This window comes from Pteronotus mesoamericanus, unplaced genomic scaffold (assembly GCF_021234165.1).
Source record: "Pteronotus mesoamericanus isolate MK-2021 breed Mesoamerican mustached bat unplaced genomic scaffold, CSHL_Meso_final contig_40, whole genome shotgun sequence".
Classification (NCBI taxonomy): domain Eukaryota; kingdom Metazoa; phylum Chordata; class Mammalia; order Chiroptera; family Mormoopidae; genus Pteronotus; species Pteronotus mesoamericanus.
The window spans coordinates 10953900-10976267 of record NW_026555150.1 but is presented as its reverse complement, the minus strand read 5'-3'; positions in this window follow the sequence as shown (position 1 = coordinate 10976267).

Sequence of the window (22368 nt, the reverse complement as noted above, 5' to 3'; positions counted from 1 at the left end):
GCTCCAATTTCCCCAGCTGTTATCGGTCTGTTCAAGCTTTCTGTTTCTCCCTCCTTCAGTGTTGGAAGATTATACTTTTCTAAAAATTTGTCCATTTCATCCAGATTTTCAATTTTCTTGGCATATAATTATCCATAGTAGTTTCTGATGATCCTTTGTATTTCTGTGGTAACAGTTATTTCTCCTCTTTCATTTCTGATATTATTAATTTGGGTCCTCTCCCTTTTTTTCTTGATGAGTCTGCTCAAAGGCTAGTCAGTTTTATTTATCTTTTCAAAGAACCAGCTTCTGGATTGGTTGATCTTCTGAATTATTCTTTTCGTGTCTATGGCACTCAGTTCTGCTCTAATCTTGACTATTTCCTTCTTTCTACTTGCTTCGGGGTTTATTTGTTGTTGTTTCTCCAGTTCTTGAAGTTGTAGTGTTAGGTCTTTTATTTGAAATGTTTCTATTTTTTTAGCTAAGCCTGTATTCCTATGAACTTCCCTCTCAGGACTGCCTTTGCTGTGTCCCATAGGTTTTGGACTGTTGTCTGTTCATTTTCATTTGTTTCCAGAAATGTTTTGATTTCTTCTCTTATCTCATTATTGACCCATTCATTGTTTAAGAGTCTACGGTTCAGTCTCCAGGAGTTTGAAAGTTTTTGAGGTTTCTCTTTGAGGTTGATTTCCAGTTTCAAGCACTTGGTTCGAGAAAAGTTTGGTATTATTTCAATTTTCTTGAATTTGCTGAGGCTTGCCTTATGTCCTATCATGTGATCTATCTTTGAAAAACTTCCATGGGAATTTGAAAAGAATGTGTATTTTGCTTCTTTGGGATGTAAGGTTCTATATATGTCATTCAAGTCTATTTGATTCAGTGCGTCATTCAGCGCCACAATATCCTTATTGATGTTTTGTTTGGAAGATCTGTCCATTTTTGACAGTGGGATGTTGAAATCCCCTACACTCAGTGTGTTGCTGTCTATATCTTTTTTGAAGTCGTGCAACAATTTCCTTATAAACTTGGGGGCTACTATATTGGGTGCACATAACTTTACAATGTTTATGTCTTCTTGATCGATTCTTCTTTTAAGTATGATAAAGCGCCCCTCTGGGTCTCTTTTTATGGTCTTTGTTTTGAAATCTATTTTGTCTGATATAAACATTGCAACTTCTGCCTTCTTCTCTTTTCCATGTTCTTAGAATATTTTTTTCCATCACTTTACTTTCAATCTGTGTAGGTCTTTTATTCTGAGGTGGGTCTCTTGTAGGCAGCATATGTGTGGGTCATGTTTTCTTATCCATTCAGCTATCCTGTGTCTTTTGATTGGGACATTTAGTCCATTTCCATTGAGAGTTATTACTGATAGAAACCTATTCATTTTTTCTCTTTGTACCTGTGTTTTTGTCTTTCTCACTCTTTTCCTTCATCTTCTTAAACCAGTCCCTTTAGCATATCTTGTAGTGCTGGTTTGGTAGAGATGTATTCGTTTAGCCTTCTTTTTTTCTGGGAAACTCCTTATTTCCCCTTCTATTTGAATTGAGAGCCTTGCTTGGTAGAGCAGCCTTGGTTGTAGGCCCTTGCTTTTCATTACTTGGAATATTTGTTGCCATTTGCTTCTGGCTTGTAGTGTTTCTGTTGAGAAGTCAGCTCCTAGGCGGATCGGGGCCCCCTTGTATGTTACTCCTCCTTCTCCCTTGCTGCCTTGAGGATTCTTTGTCTTTGATAGTTGCCATTTTAATGATGCTGTGTCTTGGCGTCGACCTCCTTGGGTCCCTCTTGTGTGGGGCCCTCTGTGCCTTCTGGATCCATGAGACCTTTTCTCTCCTCAAATTGGGGAAATTTTCCATCATTAATTTTTGAAAAAGTTCTCTATCCCTTGCTCCTCTTCTTCTCCTCCTGGTATCCCTATTATGCAGATATTATTGCTTTTAAGGTTGTCCTGCATTTCCCTAAATGCCTCTTCATTCTTTTTGGGCCTTTTTTTTTTCCATTTCTCGTTCTTCCTGGAAGCTTTTTCTACCTTATCCTCCGTCTCACTGATTCGGTCCTCGGCTTCATCCAGCCTGCTTTGGATTCCTTCTACTGTGTTCTTCAATTTAGAAATGGTATTCTTCATATCCTCTTGTGTCTTCTTGATAGTTTCTATGTCCTTTTCCAGGCTGATATAGTTTGCTGTAAGATCCTGATAGTTTCTCTGCAGTTTCTCATAGTTCTCTTTGAGCTGGCTGAGCTCATTGAGCTTCCTTAGAACCATTGTTTTGAATTCAATATCTGATAGTTCCCTTGCCTCTATTTCATTTAGTTCTCTCTGTGTGGAATCGCCTTTTCCACTCATTTAGGGGGAACTTCTTTTTCTTCCCATATTTGTGAGTCTATTAAGTAATTAATTTATTTGTTTATTTTTGCTTCTGCTTCAATTGATCTATTCTAGGTTTCCTGACTTTGTGGATTAAACTTCTATGGTAGTAGGCGGGTCTTTTTATTTATTTGTTTGTTTGTTTGTTTTTTCTTTACTTTTCTTTCCTGGCCTGCCTCTGATGATGTCAGTTGTTGACCCTATATGACCTTGGGTTATTTTTTTGAGCTTTCCAGGAGTCTACTGTCTGTATCTGACTCCTGCTTTGTGCAGTTCTCTGACCCCTTTGGCTGGTAATTCTTTTCTTAATTTCTTGAAAACTGCCAGACTGTTTCCCATCGTGGCTGTACCAGTTTACATTTCTACCGGCTGTGAGTGAGGGTTACATTTTCTTCCACAACCTCTCCAATGCTTGTTATTACTTGTCTTGTTGGGAATAGCCATTCTAACAAGTGTAAGTTGGTAGCTCATTGTAGTTTTAATTTGCATTTCCCTAATAGCTAGTGAAGTTGAATATCTTTTCATGTATCTGCTGGCTGTTTGTATGTCTTCTTGGGAGAAACGTCTGTTCAGGTCTTCTGCCCTTTTTTTCAAAAACTGGATTATTTGTTTGGTATTCAGTTTTATGAGTTCTTTATATATTTTGGATATTAACCCTTGTTGATACTGTTGTTTGCAAATATTTCCCCCACTTGGTTAGTTGCCTATTTGTTTTGTTGGTAGTTTCTTTTGCTGTGCAGAAGCTTTTTAGTTTGATATATTCCCAGTCATTTATTTTTGCCTTACTTCCCTTGCCTTTGGGGTCAAATGCATAAAATCTTCTCTAAGACCAAAATCTATGAGTTTAGTACTTATGCTTTCTTCTATGTAATTTATTGTTTCAAGTCTTATATTTAGGTCATTGATCCATTTTGAATTAATTTTTGAACACAGGGACAAACTTTAATCTAGTTTCATTCTTTTGCATATAGGTTTACAATTTTCCCAGCACCATTTATTGAAGAGGCTTTCTTTTCTCCATTTTGTTTTTTTGACTCCTTTCAAAAATTATTTGCCCATATACATGTGGTCTTACTTCTAAGCTCTCAATTCTGTTCCATTGGTCTCTGTCTGTTGTTTTCTGCCAATACCATGCTGTTTTGATTATTGTAGCTCTGTAGTATAATTTGAAGTTAAGTAGTATGATACCTCCAGCATTGTTCTTTTTATTCAGGGTTGGTTTGGCCATTCGGAGTCTTTTGTGGTTCCATACAAATCTGATAACCTTTTATTCTATTTCTTTAAAAATTGACATTGAGATTTTGATGAGGATTACATTAAATCTGTATATTGTTTTGGGTAATATGACCATTTTAACTGTTGATTCCTCCAATCCATGCACATGGAATATCTTTCTATTTCATTGTGTCTTTTTCAATCTCTTTTAATAATGTTCTGTAGTTTTCAGTATATAGGTCCTTGTGAAGCTCTACTTTGATGATAGAAAACATCCCTTAGAGCTGCTGTCTCACTTACTATTCATTCATTCATTCATTCACTTATTCATTTTATAGTGAGAGCTTATTCTGTACCAAGCTCTGTACTACAGCTAGGGATAGAGACATGAACAAGACACAGTCAACTACCTCTCAAATATCTCATTCGTAAATCAGAATTATGGTACAGTCATGGGGCAGTATCTGAGCTAATGCCAAGAAATATTGATGGTGCTTAGAGTCAACAAACAGGCTATGGATACATATTGAATATTTATAAAAATAATTTGATAAGAATATTACTGTATATGCACACTTTAATTATTCCCACCTGGCAAAACTGATGAATTGGTGACCTTTTTTTGTATGCAGTATTCAAGATGCCTAAAAAAGTAATTAGTTCAGGTAAAATAACACTTGTTTTCTAAGTGTAACTCTAAAAAGTCTAAGTTAATTTAATACTTTTTCTTAATCTTCTTGGTGACAGGGTTTCATTTGCTGGTGATAGGTTGAAAGCATTGTGTCTTGTTGGCGTTTTTTTTTTTTTTTTTTTTTTTGAGAAAATTAAGGCACTTGTTGGAAGAGAAGGGAAGATTCATTCCCCTCTTTGATACTGCCATGACAGTAACCCTGTCATTCCCAAAAAGAGATACATTTATGTAAGTTTGTACTCTTGTCCATTCATTTTTTTTGCTTATTTAGTCTTTCATCCATCCACCAACTGCACAGCAAGCACTTTGTCTAAAGTATGTACTGGGTAAGGTGCGGGAACACTGGAGAGATTCAGACTTAGACCCTGCTCTTGAGGGGTATATGCTCCAGGAGAGGAACCAGCAAATAACTTGAGAACTTTATGATGAATGCAGTGGCAGAGATGTGGATAAATGGAAGCTGTGAAGATCAAGGACTAAGAGATGAAGGTAGATGGAGAAGCTTTGAGAGAAGAGGTAACACAGAGGTGGGAGAAGATTTGAAGGTCAGCCTTATTCACCACTGTGGAGCTACATGGAGCATCCCCTTTCCTCAAAGTCTTTATTTTAACTAAGCAGATTGTATTTGTAATTTCCATAGAGCTATACAACAAACAAAACAGTCTGTGGCTGGGGCTCGCCTAGAAGCTAGCATCGGTTTATCTGCTCCACTTTAAGATGAAATATATCCACTCCTTCATTTTTTAAAAGATTTTATTTATTTTATTAGAGATGGAGAGGGACATCAATGTGTGGTTGCCTCTCACATGCCCCTTTCTGGGGACCTGGCCTGCAACCCAGGCATGAGCCATCACTGGGAATCGAACTGGAGATACTTTGGTTCACAGGCTGGCACTCAATCCACTGAGCCCCACCAGCCAGGGCTAACCACACCTTTAAAAAAATGCAGTGAAGGGGTTGGTTGTAGACTCATTCCCATCTCCTAACTCCAGCTTCTTGAAATCGGACTTTCATAATCCACCCAACACCCTTTTTTTAGCAAAATTCTTCTTTCATGGGGGCAAAGGGGGTACTGTGGTTGCTTTCAAATTATTCACATTCCAAAGGAGCCTTAATGATTTCCAAGATAATTGGTTGTAGAAATAGGTCCTTCTAAAAACCCAACAATAGAGTGCTCGTGATGCCACAGGATGATTCAGAGCATTTGGCCTTAATTACTTTGATTGTCCGCCAGGATTTAATATATGAATATTACATTGTGATTTTCAATTTAATTTCTTGTGTAAATGGATTGTGGCAGAATCCTGTAGCCCTGGAACTGGCACATAATTCAGCGTGGGAGACACTATCTTAACTCATCTCATTACTGAAGCCATTTGTTGTCCTTCAGGCTTTGACATCCAAGAGATGGGAAAGTAGCAGAGGTGATATGATCTCTCAACTTAGGATGAGACAGACATGAGCCATAGTTGCTACCAATTACATTGTTACATAGACACAGACAACTTAGTTTCAAAAGGAAAAAAAAAGACACTTTTGTCATTGTGCAGCTGTGTGCCCTGATCTTTCTTAACATAGTGTATTGGAAAACTCTGGGGTATACATGCAAGAGGCCTGGGTTCTAGTCCTAGTTTGGCCATGAACTAGCAGTGTGACCTTGGAAAAGTTCCTTAATTTCTTACCTTGAGCAAATTCCTTAATTTTTCTGAACTTTCCATTTCTCATCAGTAAAGAGAGAACTGCATGATATACAAGTGCTTTCCAGAGTGAAGATTTTCTAACCTATGAGTAGCACATGGAAAATCTGATGGTCTTAGAACTATGGTTAAAATAAAATTGTTTCCATCCATCCTGTGAATCATAAACAGCCCCCTAGGAAGGAAAAGTCTGAAGGAAGGAAGGAAGGAGCCGAGGAAGGTAAGTGGGGTTGAGAGAGAGATAAAGGAAGGGAAGGTGAAGGAAACAGCCCTGCAGCATTAGTAAGGGGTCCCCAAGGGCCTGGGTGAGCTTGTAACTACCTTAGAAAAATGAGGGAGCCTCATCAAAATTAGAAGAAGAAAATGAGACTGAAAAGTATTAAATGGGAATCCATAGTGCTAGAAAATTTATTTTCAACACATATGAGACAAAGAGCTTGCATCTAGAATTACAAAGAACCTCTACAAGTGAATAAGAAAAGGTCAGACAATCTAGCATAAAAAATGGACAAAATATTTAAATAGGAATTGTACAAAAGGGTATGTCCAAAAGGCCAATAAACATATTAAAAAGTGCTCCACTTTATTAGTCACCAGAGAAATGCAAATTAAACCACAATGAGATAGCACTACACACCCAGCAGAATGATTGCAATTGTAAAAGCTAACAATACTAACTGTTGATGATAATTTGTAGCAATGGAAGAGTGCAAATTGCCCTAATACTTTGGAAAACTGTTTAGCAACATCACCAAAGTGAAACATGAGCAACCCTTATTACTCAGTGATTACACTACCAACAGAAATGCATGTACCTGTGCACCAAGAGTCAAGTAAAAATATCCACAGTAATATTAGTCATAATAACTCCAAACAGAAAGTGACCCACATGCCAATTTACAGTCGAATGGATAAAGAAGTCATGGCACATTCACAAAAGGGAATATTATACAGCAATGATAAGGAACAAAATAAGCATCGTGCAGTAGCATTAATGAACATCACAAACAAAATGTTGAGTGAAAGAAGCCAAATACAAAGGAGTGCATACTGAATAATTATATAAAAATCACTAACCAGTGGAACTATAGTGTTTAGGGATGACCACTAAGGAGCACAAGTATAAAGAAAAGCACGGAAATGATTTATGTAAAAGTCAGAATAGTTGTTAACTTTTATGAGGGAGGAAAGGAGTTGTGGTTAGGGAAGAGGCACAGGTTGAGCATCAGGGGTGCTGATACTCTATTTTTTGCCTGGTGATAGTTAACTAAGCTGTACATTTATAACTTATGCACTTTTCTTTATGTATGCTATATTTCATACATAAGGGAAAACTTTAAAAACACAAAGATATAAAAAAGTTTAAAACAAATCTTTGTCTCAGACTAATGTGACTCCAGGTTATATCCATCCTTTCAGGACCCTGCTTCAGGCTAATGGGATCCTAGATTTTAGTCAAACAGAAGGCTGAGATTGTGCCTCATTCCTCTCTGTATACATCTGCTTCAACTCTCCATCTTTAAAGCCAGCTAGGTCCACCCTTGTACCTAAACGGCCGTCTGCCATTTGACTGAAGTCAAAGATATTAATACTATCCCTGCTGCTATCTAGGTCCCTTTTCATTCCTCCCATTCTTGAACTATTCCTGTTCCATTTCAATTTTATCTTTCTCCTGAGTCTTTTATTTTGCCTTCTATTTTCAGCCTTGTTCATGCCCTTTGGGCCAATGACTGAGTGACACAACCGGGTTTCCTTTGCTTGAACTTCAGCAAGCCCTCTTTCTCCAAAGACTTGAATACATATCCATTCCCTTCACTGTGCAGCTTCCTCGGCTCTTGGCTGACTCAGGCAGGGTACTCACTCCCACACTGCCTCCAGATATAACAGGGCTAAAGGGCCTTATCCAAAGTCCTTTTGGCACTTTATCCAAAGTCCTTTTGGACTTATCCAAAGTCCAGATATGTTGCAGATTCAGGATCTGAGGGATTTTATCAAAGTAATCCTATGTATTTGCCTTTTTTACATATCTCTAGCAGGTTGTGGCATAGCTCCCCATAATCAAAAACACTAATATTTCTGTTATGAAATACATAAATACTCATAGTAAGTGGGACAAATAAATGCTGTCAACATCTTAAGTTAAAATGAATGTTAGTATCAAACTTGTGAGAAAGGTTGTTGTCGTTTTTTTTTTTATTTCCAGAGCTTTGTGGTTTGGAAAGTACAAATAAGAATTAATAATCTGTAGCAGGAACCAAATGCTTAATTGGTGGATAGATGGAAGCATGGATGGATGCAATACATTACATGTGTTTATCTTCCTAAATAAGTGACAAATGTGTATTTAACAAGAGTGTCCGTAGCTTTAACCAAGAGCACCCAGTTATGGGCACACTGGACTTCACTGCCAGCAAATGGAATACTATTAGAAAAATCCACTACATAAGTCTGCTTCCTCATCATGTATGCCCTGCCTTGCATTGCATGGCTACCCTGGGCCAATCAGTGACCACTCCTGTCATAAAACAGCCAGCCTTTTTCCTGAGGATGAGGCTATAGGTAAAGCAGGCCTAAATGAAGGGGAAAGATGAGCATGGCAAGCACCTGGAGCTATTTTGTTTTGTCCTGGGTCAAAGGAATGGATGGGCTGCATGTATCTTCAGGTGATTCTCCTTAAATAATATTGCTTTCAGCCAAGCTTTGCAAAGCTTTCAAGTGGTAGTGAGTTTGAAATTACCCTCCCCAGCAAATACTCAGAGTACAGTGCGTTTATATTACTAGTTAAGGGTAGAGGTAGGTGATTTTTCCAATCACCTGTGGGCAGGGATATTCTATCCTGTTCTGGGATGCTCCAGAGACAAAGCAGGGAGTTCTGGAAGAGGCTATCAAGGGACTAGAGTATGAGTCAAAGCCGAAGCTTCAGGATTCCCTACCCAGGCAATACCAAGGAATCATGGAAGATTAAACACAAGAAAACCTCAATGCCCAGAGAGGAAACCAGAAGGGGAAGGTGGATTTGAGAAGGGTTAGATAGCTCAGACTCAGAGCTCCAGGGCACTAGGTTATTTGCTCTCAGAAAGTGGAGACTGAGTTACTAACTTGCTATCTCCCATAGTAATCTCCCAGGCTGTTCAAACTTAAAACAAGGGGACCAGACTTACATGATCTCTAAGATCTCTTCCTGCTCTATTTTTCAGCACCCATGAACTTATGATTCTCTTAACTTTTTAAATTGAATTTATTGGGGTGCATTGGTTAATAAAATTGTATAGGTTTCAGGTATGATTTTCTTTTAAAATGTTTATTTTTCCTAATAAAGGTAATGCATGTTCCTTGTTGATAATTTGGCAAAATCAGGTAAATATATGAAAATTTACACTCACTTAGCATCCCACCCCTTGCACATTTGAATGTATTTCCTTTTTGTTTGTTTTTCCCATTTCTTTATAAAATTATGATCATAGTATTTTGTATTTAGAGTTATACACTTAAGTATATTATGAGCATTTGTATGTCATTACAAAAGCTATGATTTTAGTCTAATTTGAATGTCCACAAAATATCATGGGGCACACTATACCTTGCCCTTAGGGAATTTACAATCTGGTATATGTGTGTGTGTGTGTGTGTGTGTGTGTGTGTGTGTAAAATCAATAGTGAAAAATTAAAAAATGAAATATAATTACATGTTATTTCTTGAGACAGCTTAGAAAGACAGTAAGAATCCAAACCTGGAAGAAATTGATGTGGACAACACTAATGAGGAAAGACTCCCAGAAAGGTAAGACTTAAGTTGGCCTTTAAAGGACAGGAAAAGGAGAATAAGGAAGGCAGAAGCATCAAGAAAACAGAAGCAATGAGGGGAAGCTGGACTGAACAATCAAAATCCCTTTATCCTTTGTCATCGATGATTCTGAGCTACTGATAGCCAGTATTTAAGGGCTCTCCAAGGGTTCATCTTCCATATGAACAAATAAACCCAGGTCTCTAACCTAAAGGGGATTTGGAGGATAAATGCATGAAAAATAAAGCACTCATTAATGTGGCAATAGCTTAGGCTTGGCCCCTTTTCAATTTAGTAATTGACTTGCTTCTATGCTGCATCTCGAACAGTGATGGCTCAAGTGTCATGGTGCTAGTGACTAGAGTCCCCAGTCAGACAACTTTGTATCTAGAGAGCTGATTATATGAGTCTTGACTCCAGAGTTTTGGTAACAGTCTATACACTGCTTTAGGCTGGTAATCACAAGAAAAGAGAAGTGAGAAAGTGCCTGTGTCACAAGCCGCCTTCTCCATCCACTAACGATATATCTGGAAACTCGCTGAGAAAGCTAATCAAGCCTCATATGTGATTTGAACATTTTCCCAGAAGGACTAGGAGTTTCTCAGGGAAAGAAAATTTTTGGTATGAAGAACAATAGAAAGGTACCCTTACATGAAATACCACAGTTCTAGATTCAGCTGTGATGCATCAAAAAGTGGCCTTGCCTATGGTCAGGAGGCTTGCCATTAACTAGCTGTATGACTTTGACCAAACTCTCTGAGTTCATCTCAGTTTTCTACTTCATGTGTAAAACGGGAACTATTCCAAAATTCTCTTTTGGCACAAAAATTGTATGAATCTATTTCTTTAGGCCACTAGAGCCTTTCAGATTTTAAGAAGCCCCTACAACAATGCAAATAAACCTGAGGAAATGCTACTTCTTACCCTTGTTATCCAGTAACCACCATGCCTTGGAATCAAAGTCCTTTGGTAAATAGGACCAGGAGAGGGAGCAGGCTCAGCCCAAGGGGGAAAGACACAGAGAGGAGAAGTAGGTGGGCCACCAAGATGTCACCAGTTAAGCAGAGGGAGGATCTTGATACCTCCTCCTCTATCTGCCTCTCCCCTCCCCTGAGTGCCCAGCATCAGACTGTTCCTGACTGCATGCCTACGTAGGTGCCTGGCTGCCAGCATGCTGTTCCAAGCCAATGGGAGATCCCTGAGGTGAAGTGCCCTGGGGCCAATCATACGTGGAAATATCTCTTTAATGGCCAGAGAGACTGCATCTTTGGCTCTTTTTCATTGGTTCAGGACAACTGAAAGCTTTCTGGACTCTCAGCCAATGCTGAGCCATCAGCCAACAGGAGTGGGCTCAGCTGCTGGATCCTGTTTTCCTCTGAGGCTAATGGGTAGCCTAGCCTCAAGAGCTTCCCTATCTCTCCATTGTCATCCCTGACTGAAAACTTTTGCCATGAAGCACAGAAGGCATGAGCAGTGGGACTTAATCAAGGCAGCCTGATGAGAGGTAGGCATGCTGGGGGCCAGGAGCCATTCCCAAGCCCAACTCCTGCAGGTGAGTGCAGGTGAACCAGCAAAAAGAGAGAACAGCAGGTGGAACTGGTGGGAGTGGGCACTAGGGGATTGAAGCTAAGGGCAGTTCCTGACAGGTGAAACTATTATTGCTTCCTTCCCACAGGGCATGATTATCCAAGTGGATTTTCCAAAACCCTATGTTGCCCTCTCTATTCTTACTCTATAGCCCAAGCCACAGCCAGGGAAGAGTTTCTTCAAAGACAGTGAGAAAAGTTTGTTGGGAAATATGTACTGGCTCTCAACTGGAAGATGTCTTTCCTGCCTTAGGATGCTAACAATGCCTAGAGTTAGACTTGGTGGCTCTGGACTACAAGTACACATGGATCTCATTATGTTTCCTTCCTGCATCTCAGACTGCAGTCTGGTGAGTTCCTTGCATGCTTCAAGGAAGGCTAAGACTCTGGTTTAACCCTGAGTAGATTGGGTAGCTTTCACTTTGCTGACCACTGACACTATTATCAGTGCCACTCAAGGACAAAGCCCCAAACCCAGACAACCATTTAAGAAATGTGTACACAGGAGGCAGAGTGAGAGAGTATAGATGGTTCAGTTCAAGGCCTTTCCTACTTCTGGAAACATTCAGTCATTCATCCAACACTTTCTGAGTACCTTTTATGTGGCAGACATTTTGATAGGTGCTAAAGGGACAAAGAGGAGTAAGATAGTTGGGCTTTGGTGAATACCACCAGGGCAGGGCCAAGGGAAGAGTTTGTTTTGAGCATTGGTGATAGACTACTTTATGCCCTTCAGGGACTACCCTGATGTTATAATCAACTTTTTTGAATTCTCCACAACTGGCCTTTGGTAAAACCAATCAGAAATATCTGTCTTCAATACTCTTTAAGGTGGTCCTTTGTTAAACATTTCTTTCAGAAAAGATTCTGCTACAAAATTGCTGTAAGACCTTGGGCAATTCAGTTCTCAATTTCCTCTTCCTTAAAATGAGGAGTTTGGTTAGGGGCTGTGAAGCCCTTTTCAAATCTGAAAGATCATCAGGGAGTTTTTAGTAGCAGTCATTTACTCCTTAGTATAAATTAAAGTATAAATGTTTCTTCTCCATAGGATTAGCTAAATTTTTAAGCCTAATTTTTCTCCAATTGTGGAATGAAAGGCTTTGTCAATTGTTAAAGTTTCAGGGACTGACCTATAACAGGGAGAAGTATTTGGGGAAAGGGATGAGGGGGAAAGGAGAATATAATAAACTCCCTAAATATCCTCTTTCGTTAGGCTGTAGGGCCTGGAATTCCTTTAAGGCTAATCCCAAACCATAGTTATGTATGAAAAGAATGATTTAAAATAATAAAGCCTTCTTTGGAGCTTACGATGCTTTAACACCAAGAAGCTCTTATAACAATGAACACAAACGGTTTGGTGAAACACTCTGAGTACATATTCCACAGGCCCAGGATGCAGATTTCACAACAGCATTTTTGCCCTTTGCTCTCCCAACCCCCCACCCCTGGCTCACTGGCCACTAATATTTTGAATGACACAAGTCAGGAAACAGGACAGTAATTCAGAAATGCACATCATTCCTTAAGTACATTTAATTGTAAAAGACATCTAATCAATCTAGTCCCCTGTCTGAACATGGTAACTAGAAGAGTCAAAGCAAAGCTTTTGCATTTCATTCCAAAAAAAAAAAAAAAAGCCAAGAAGCTAAAAAGGGGGAGGGGAAGAGGGTGGGATCAATGAATCCAATCAATGGTTTATATTAATGTTTCTTATATTGTAGTGCTGATTTGCAGCTCTCCAGGTGCCAAATGGCATCTGGGAAACATTACTCCATCCCCCAATTGACGTAATAATTAGATTACATAAATGGCTCCTCTGTGCTCACTGCCAGCCCAAGAGACAAATGTTATTGGTGAGCCAATCAATCTTTTCCCCTGTTAAAGTTTCAACCTGCGTCAGCGATTATGCTGTGGAGGTCGAAAGCCACACAAATGAGTGAAAGCTGGTGGAGATAAATTTCAGGAGACGATTCTACTGCACTATTTCCCAGCAGAGTGTGTATGGTCAGAACAAGGGCATGTACATAAACAGATCCACAACTGGGCATACCGTGGGGGCTAAAATAGGGAGAGAGAGCTAGTGACATTTTCTGCAAGACTTTGCTTTTCTCTATTCCAGTTGTCTGCTTTATACTTAAATTGAGGGGTTAAGAAAAGTATGACAAGGGAAAACATTAGTCATTTGGTATTAGCCTTTGTGGTAAGCTGAATATTGTCTCCCCACCGCAATATCCAAATTATAATCTCCAGAACCTGTGAATATTACCTAAAATGAGACAATATAAATGTGATTAAATTAAGGATCTTGAGATGGAGAGATTAGTTTTGATTTTCCACTGGGCTTTGAATATAGCAACAAGTGTCCTTATAAGGGTGAGTCAGGGGCAGATTACACACAGAACAGAAGTGGAAGGCAATATACCAGAGATGCAGGTATTGGAGTGATGCAGCCATAAGCCAAGGAATGCCAGCAGCCACATAAGCTGGAAGAGGCAAAGAACAAATTCTCCCCTAGAGCCTTTGGAAAGAGTTTGGCCCTGCCAAGACTTTGATCTTTGACCAGACTGCTCTGGCCCCTATATTGTAAAATAATTAATTTCTGTTGTGTTGAGCCCCACGTGGTAATTTGTTACAACAGCCATAGGAAACTAGTACACTTCTCCATTAACAAGCTCAGGTCACAGGTAGGATAATAATCCTCTTGCTGTAGTATGAAGAGCATCAAAATCCTCCTCTATGCAAAATATGCCTTCCATTTATCTCAATGCAATGTCAAGCACTAGGAATCCAAAATCCACATGTACATGTCAACATTTTAACTTTTGGGATTATTCTTCCTTGCTGCTACATTGCAAACAGTACAGATAAGCCCTTGTTTTCCATTAGTATTTTTGCATGAATTTATATATCCAATTACCTCCAGCCACCAGGAAGGCCTTGGGGGGACAGGGAGGACACTGAGCTTGTAGAGAAATACATAAATATGTCTAAATTGAAACCACAATTGGGCTCAAATCAAATCTCTTTTAGTAATAACACTAAGTAGGGCCTTTAGGAAAACAAGTCATGGCAGAAGTAACTTAATTTATTCTTTTGATAAGGTTACAAGTCTTGTGGATCAGGAGAATGTTGTAGACAGGATGCATCTGGATTTTAACAAGGCATTTGACTTAGGTTCTTGTGAACCTTTTTTTAGATCAAGTGAAGAAATACAGGCAGCACGTAAGACTCCAAAGCTTCCAGGAGATTGCTGATATGTAAATCAGGGTCTTTAGTAACAAGTAACAGTTCCCTACATCAGTCCCAGTCAAGTCACCATTCTTATCCAAGACTTTCACAAAGATCAAGACAGCATTCTCTTTGAGAGTGAGGGTGCTGGGAAGCTAGAGGGTCCAGCTGAGATATTGGATATGAGAATCAGGATACAAAACATTATCAGTAGCCTGGAACATCAGCTGATCTCTCTGAAATGTAATGTCCAGCACTATGAATCCTAAATTCACATTAACAAAGACAGGTTTATATACAGAGCAACCATCAGGATACAGAAGGCAGAGGGGTCAGCAAGCAGACAGCTAGATGAATCAGAAGAATGGTGAGGCTGGCAAAAAAAAAAATGGTTAATGGAGTGAGAGTGTGCCTCTCTAGAAACAGGAGACAACCATGCTCCCACTTGAGTATTCTTTATTGTCCAGGCCATACTGGGGTTCAGTTCTGGGCAAAATCCTTTTTATCTCCCAGGTGTGTGTTTTCTTTACAAAATAACTTACCAATATATACAAGTATAAAGTAAAAGTGGCAGTCCGACACCCTCCCAACCTCTAACCCCAAAGGTAATCATTGTTAACCAACTAGTAAATATCCTTCCACACTTGTTTTTCTATGAAATTACTTATTATATACAGCTTATTGACACAAATGAGAGTATGATATACATATTGTTCCTGGCCTTGCTTTTTACTTAACAGTATGTGGTGGGCATTTTCCCATGTCAGTGGTCATAAGAACTAATCATTATTGAGTGTTTTCCATGTGCCAAGTAAATTCTTAAAAGCATTTTATGTTTTAATTCATTTAAAATTCAAAATAACCCCATGATATGGATACTATTATTACTATTTCCTTTGTAGAGAAAAGAAAACAGGTTCAGACAACTTTCTCAAGATCATACAGTAATTAAATGACATACGTTGGATTTGAGTTCAGGCCTCTCTAGGTCCAGAGCCCACATCTACACCATACTGACTCTCAGTATTTTCAGGGCTAAAAAAAGAGTACACCTCACTAAAAAAAAGAGTACAGCATAACAGTTGGTTGCATCTGTGTCATAACTTATGTAATATTATGTTAGTAAACATAAGATTGTTTCTTTATAGGACTTATCAGAGCTTTTAATATGCTAATGTGTATTATGACTCTCCCAAGAGGGGGACACGGTAAGCACTGAATCTAAAACTCCCTTAACCATGACATCCATTTTTTTTCTCATAGAACATTTCAGGGCCTGGAGTACTAGGGATCAAATTTTAATGTATATGCTTTACAATGCACATTCCCAGGCATCAACTAAAGTACTTCTGATATAGGTAGTTCATGAACCACACATTGAAAAATGCTGCTGTGTGCTATGGGATTAATCTTTTATGTAGAAAGTAGATATGAGTGCCTATGTAACCATTATTTTAGATAGAACAGAGGCATGAGTACCCGAGGGAGAGGAGCACTCCCTCTTCTTCCCTGCTTGGACTACCTAATCATCTAAACCTTATCCACTCCAATGTCATAAACTCACAGCTCAATGAAGCATTAATGTAAGATTCTCAGTGATCTAGGTTCCCAGGGGATTTAAGCTAACAGTGGCCATCACACAACTCCACTTCCATCATTGTAGAACTGTACCACCACTGGAAGACTAAACTAAAAATAAGTGAATATATCTGGAGAGTTTATTCTATATAGATTTGAGCACTTACCACTGGTACCACTCTTTTCCAGTTTCTGTCATCAATAGAAATATTAAGAACAGTCAAACACCTGAATACCAATAATTAACTCAAAAGGAAAAAAATTATGAGAGAATAAGAGGTTTTTTTTTTAAACTATGAGTTTGAAAAAGTACAAGATGACCTGTTCATGCTCTGAAGTTATATTAATATCAGCAAATCCTATTCACCCTGGCAGGTTATTGTTTTAGGGTTGCCTTATGGTAGATTGGAGATGAGAGGGAGGACTTAAGGAGAAAGGATAGGAGGTAGAAAGAACAGCCAAAGTAGTGTTTAACAGGGAGGCTCCTGGAAAAGTTTATTTCCAGTGAGTGGACAGGGAGCTTACTAGCAAAGAGGTGAGAGTAGCCTATCACTGGTTTAACACCAAGCTCTGCACTTGAGATGTTCTCCATATATCACATGCTGAGATTTTCAAAATACCCTTACCTTTAGAATCCTAAAGTATCTTTGCTTTAGCTGTAAGAGTCTGATGTGGCATTGTTACAAACTCTGTTTGAAAAACGGGGGTTTTGAAGTTTATAGGAGTTTGAAAGAGGGTATGCATAGAGGTTAATAGTACAGAAAGAAATTACACGGATTATGATGCAGTAGAAAGAATACTGGGGTACACACTTTTACATTTAGCATACTCTCAAGTGTGCCTAATTGTATAGAAAAAAAGCTGGAAGGAAATATGATTCAATTTTTCTTTTTTAATTTTTAAAGTATACTTTTTTAAATTTATTTTCTTTATTTTTTCAAATACATTTGTCTCCGCCTTCCCCCCACCACCTTCCCCTGCCCCTTTGCCCCTCCCTCCCTCAATCCTTCCCCTTTGGTTTTGTCCATGAGACCTTGCTACATGTTCCCCAACCCTCCCATTCCCTTCCTTTTTCCCCGTCCCCCCCTCCCTCCATCCCTCTTGTCTCTGTTCATTTATTTTCCTTTCAGTGTTGCTGGTCTTATTTTCCTTGCATCTTTGTATTGTTGGTTAGGTTCCACTTATAGGTGAGATCACATGGTATTTGTCTTTCACCCCCTGGCTTATTTCGCTTAGCATAATGCTCTCGAGTTCTATACATGCTGTTGCGAAGGGTACTAGTTCTTTTCTTATTTCTGCTGCGTAGTATTCCATTGTGTAAATGTACCATAGTTTTGTTTTGTTTTTTTGTTTTATCCAGTCATCTACTGATGGGCATTTAGGTTGCTTCCAATACTTGGCTATTGTCAATTGTGCTGCTATGAACATTGGGGTGCATAGGTTCTTTTGAATTGGTGTTTCAGGATCCTTAGGGTATAATCCCAGCAGGGGAATTGCTGGGTCAAAAGGCAGTTCCATTTTTATCTTTTTGAGGAAATTCCACACTGCTTTTCACAATGGCTGCACCAGTCTGCATTCCCACCAACAGTGGACTAGTGTTCCCTTTGTGAACACTAATTTGTCTCCCCTCTCCTCAGATGTTCTGCAATGAACATTGTAGCTTTTATGCATAACAAAACAGGTAAATATTTCTAAAATAGGGCATCAGACTAAAGTTCAAGTTCCAGCTTTGCCCCTTGTACAAGTTGCTTTACTCTCTAAGTCTCATTTTCTGCAACCTTCCTCAGGGCTCTAAGGTTGGGTGAAGACGTTGGCTGAGAGAATATGTGAAGTGAGGAGAGGGTAGAAAATGTTAAGACAGAGATGCTGCTATAGTTGTGGTTATCATGGAAAGTGGAAGTACTTCTTTCTGGTTTCAAAGATGATGGTTGTGAGAATGCTTTGCAAGTTGTCAAAGACTAGTAAGCAATTGACAAGAATTATTGCTATTAATGACCTCTGATTCCGCCCCCCCCCACACACACTCCTTCCCCAAACTGCTTGAAAATCCACACTTTGGTTCAGTTTTCTCTTCCATTTCCCTGCAATATTGTCCTGATGATCTCATTAGCAACTCCAGGCAGAGTCTGTTTTCTGCTTGTTACTAGCCACTCTAGCTACCTTGGACTCCCCACCATATCTGAGCTCATCTTCCTTTCTATTGTTTTGTCATCTACATAACTCAAAGTCATGTCCTAGGCCTCTGTTGCAGCCAGAATAGTGATTTTAAAAAGCAGCCTGGTCCAACTAGGACAGGATCTGGATCTCCTTATTCCAAGCTAGATTAATTGCCTTGTTAATGACAATGCTCACCTGAGTCTGCAGTCTATTTTTGGAAAAACAACAAAACCTGTATACTGCATATCTTTCTGAGGCCTCATAGAAACACTGGGAGGGAAGCAGGGAAGGGATAGACACTCCTCTTTAGAAAGCACAGGGGAGGCAAGTAATATGTCATAGATTCACAGAGAGTGGGTAATAGACAATACCAAAATTTGAACCCAGGCCAGGGTCTTTCCACTATGTCATAGCATTTGCTCACAGTTGGATATGAAGAAATGAAAATAAGTCACTATAACCTGACCACTGATATATGGCACATTATAGCAAAAATTTTTTCTTATTGGAATAAAATAAGACCTGTGACTTTTAATAAGACCCCATTTGGAATCTGGGAGCCAGGGATGGGAAAGTACTGTGAGATTAGTGCTGAGCTTTTCTACATATTATTTACTTGTTCCTCCATTCATTTACTCATTCATTCTATAACCATTTATTGAACATTTGTATGTGCCAGGCATTGTGCTTAGTGCTAATGAATAAGACTAAATGTAAATCAGGACATGGTCCAGACCCTCAAGGAATTCACAATAGTCTAGAGAGAGAAATTGTAAACAGACATGGCTAACTTTAAGTATATAGTAAAGCAGGATTCATGCCATAAAAAAGCAAATGCAAACATGGAGCAGACAAAGTGACCAGAGGGGATGGGGAAGAAGGACAATGGTAGAAAGAAGGAGAAGGGCCTACACAAAGAACATGTATGAAGGACCGATGGACATGGACAACAGAGTGGGAATTGACTGTGGGAGTTGGGGACGGCAGAGTGGGATGGGTGGAGGATGTAAAAGGGGGAAAAATTGAGACAACTGTAATAGAATAAACATGATTTAAAAATATTAAAAAAGCAAAATACCCTGGTAGTTTAGAAAGAAGACCCAGATCTGTTTGCAGGATCTGGAATGACTTCATGGTGTATAAAGTTGACTTATGAAAGATAAATAGTATTTGAAGAAATGGTAAATGTGTGAGAGTGTGTTGGGGAAGCTTCCTGAGAAAGGACAACATGACATTGGCACAGAGGCAAGAAACCTGATGGGTTAGCTGGATATCAGTGGATAATTGTATTTTAATGGATCTGAGATTAGACATATGAAAGGATATATAAGATGGAAAGTTATGTTTGGGCCTGATTGTGATAAGATTTGTATACTGGGAACCCAGCCTCAGCTTCTATATTTCTCAGAGGCCAGCAGCAGTGGCTGTCCAAGGAAGGATTTGGAGATAGCAGCAAAACATGGATGTTGCTCTCTGATTGCCAGAGGCCATCAGAGACCAGGAAAAATAGGTGACACTTACATGAACTCTAAAAGGGGAGAAGTCACACTGAAATCCCTTGTCAGCATGAGTAATGATGCCAAACTGCTCTCAGAGGAAATGCTGAATTAAGTTCACTGAAATTCTTGCCTTGGTACCTTCCAAAGTTCACCTTCTGTGCCTTTACTTGTGACTTGTGCAAAACTCTAAACCTGTAGTGTCTTCCTCAGCACCTCTCACACAAATTCTCCTTGCTGAGAAAGCTGATTTATTTTGCAAGATATACTTCCTGCCCTTAGCCTCAATTGTCCTCAGTTCCCCATAGTAAAAGCCACTGATACCTGTTTCTGTTCAGTTTCCTTTCTGGCTTCTCCTAGGCTCATCCCTTCAGAGTTAATCTTCCCAAAATTTAATTCCTCGGTCTTCTTCTCCAAGTTTAATTCAAACACCCTATCACTGGTTCAAATCCATGGCTACAACGGCTATGGAAATGACCTCTCAATCTACCTCTTTTATCTTTTGATAAAAGCTGTCCGTTAGACAATTCTACCTTGATGCACCACAGTTAACTCCAACTCAAAATCTCTTCCACCATTCCAGAGAAATCACCTTTCTTCACAAAACATACTTTACCACCTTATCTACCATCATATGCTTTATCACTCAAATTAAGCATCTGGAATTTTTTGACTCCCCACTCACTATCCCCCAAACATCCAATCAATCATCAATTCCCTAAGTTACTATTTCTTTTTTTAATTAATTAATTTATTTTTTCAAATACATTTGTCTCTGCCTACCCCCACCACTTTCCCTTGCCCCACCCTCCCTCCCTCCCTCAGCTCTTCCCCTTTGGTTTTGTCCATGAGTCCTTGCTATATGTTCCTTGATTGGCTGAATATGTCAGCTTATCTCCGTCTCTACTGCTGATCTCTTATATGGACTACTAAAATAATTTTATAAATGATTTTCTTGAACCCATGCCACCTGTCAAAATTTTCATGCGAGCATTAAATCAATGTTTTTCTCAAATATCACCTCTCCCAGGAAGCATTTCCTGATCCCTTCCAACCAGTGTATTCCTTGATTGTTTTAAGGAAATATTGCCAAAGAACCTTAGAAATGTTGATATTATGCTTTTTTCTATAAGAGGAAATGAGGGAAAGAAAGATCAGTGCTGCCAGAAATGTTTCCATGTTTACACTGCTGTGGTGAATCCTGAGGTATGTATATGCCCAAGGAAACAGGGTCTTGGAAATGGGTTTCAAGGGAGAAGCCAACTCTGGAGAGGCCTCCAAACACTCTAAATTTTCTGAATACACACTTTCTTTGGTTTTCTCACTGAAGGTGTGACCCACTGCTACAGGGATTTAAAAAATAAAATGCATCATTATCAAAAATTACTCTACCCTAAAATAAAATTTTAGCTCTGTTGGGTAGTTAATTGTACTATCAGAATGAATGGCTCATCCCCTTTTACAAGGGCTTTAAACCCTGATTGCCTAATAAATGCAGGAATTATAGTTAATCTAGCTCAAAATTTAATTATGATGAGTCATACATCACAAAGTAAAGCATACAAGAGCAAAACTCTGGTGAAGTCATGTCCAACTGGCCTTGACCCAGGCCTCCTGGCTCTTTCTAAGTGGGAAATTGGAAATCCTTCCTGTTTGTAAGATAGCAGGGCCATCCAAAGAGACCCACCCAATTCTACCTCAGAGGTTTTATGGGAAAGTCTGCCTTAATCAAATCTCACCATGAGAAAGCCCAGAAGCAATTTTCCCTCTGGACACTGTCTTACCAGATCTTGTCAGAATATTATGAAGTTGGATTTAAGAACACCACTACAGTTGATCCAGGACAAGACATGGTATTGAGGAATTGTGTGAGACCTTCAGAATTTCAAGAATGCATTTTAATCTAGATTCAGAGACTCTCCATGTTGACAGGGACATAGAAGGTCAATAGTTCCTGCAGGTGATAGGGCTTTTAGTTCTCTCATTCTCCTGATTGCTCAAAGAACTGAGGAAAATCTTTCAGGTGTTTTTTTTGTTTTCGTTTTTGTTTTTCTGTGTTTTTTTTTTTGTTTTTTTTTTCAGATATGTTTTTATTTTATTTTATTTTAATTTATTTTTTCAAATACATTTGTCTCTGCCTACCCCCTTTTGATCCAGTGATTCCCCTGCTGGGACTATACCCTAAGAATACCAAAACGTCAATACAAAAGAACCTATGCACCCCAATGTTCATAGCAGCACAATTTACAATAAGCAAGTGTTGGAAGCAACCTAAATGCCCATCAGGAGATGATTGGATCAAAAAGTCATGGTACATATACACAATGGAATACAGGTGTTTTTTTTTTAAGTAAAAAAGAATGGTCAGGCTCCTCTTTGTGGAATTTTCCACTACTAATAATGTGATTTAAGAAGTTATTACCTCTCTGAGCAATTTGTGGCACCTAAATTATTATCTCATATGTTGTGCTAATTATTTGTTTTTATACATATGCAGGTTGAACTCATTTCCACCACTTTAATTAATGCTTGCTAAATTCTGTCTTCTATGGTTTACCCATTATTCAGCCTGTCAAGACTTTGGAGAATACTCTT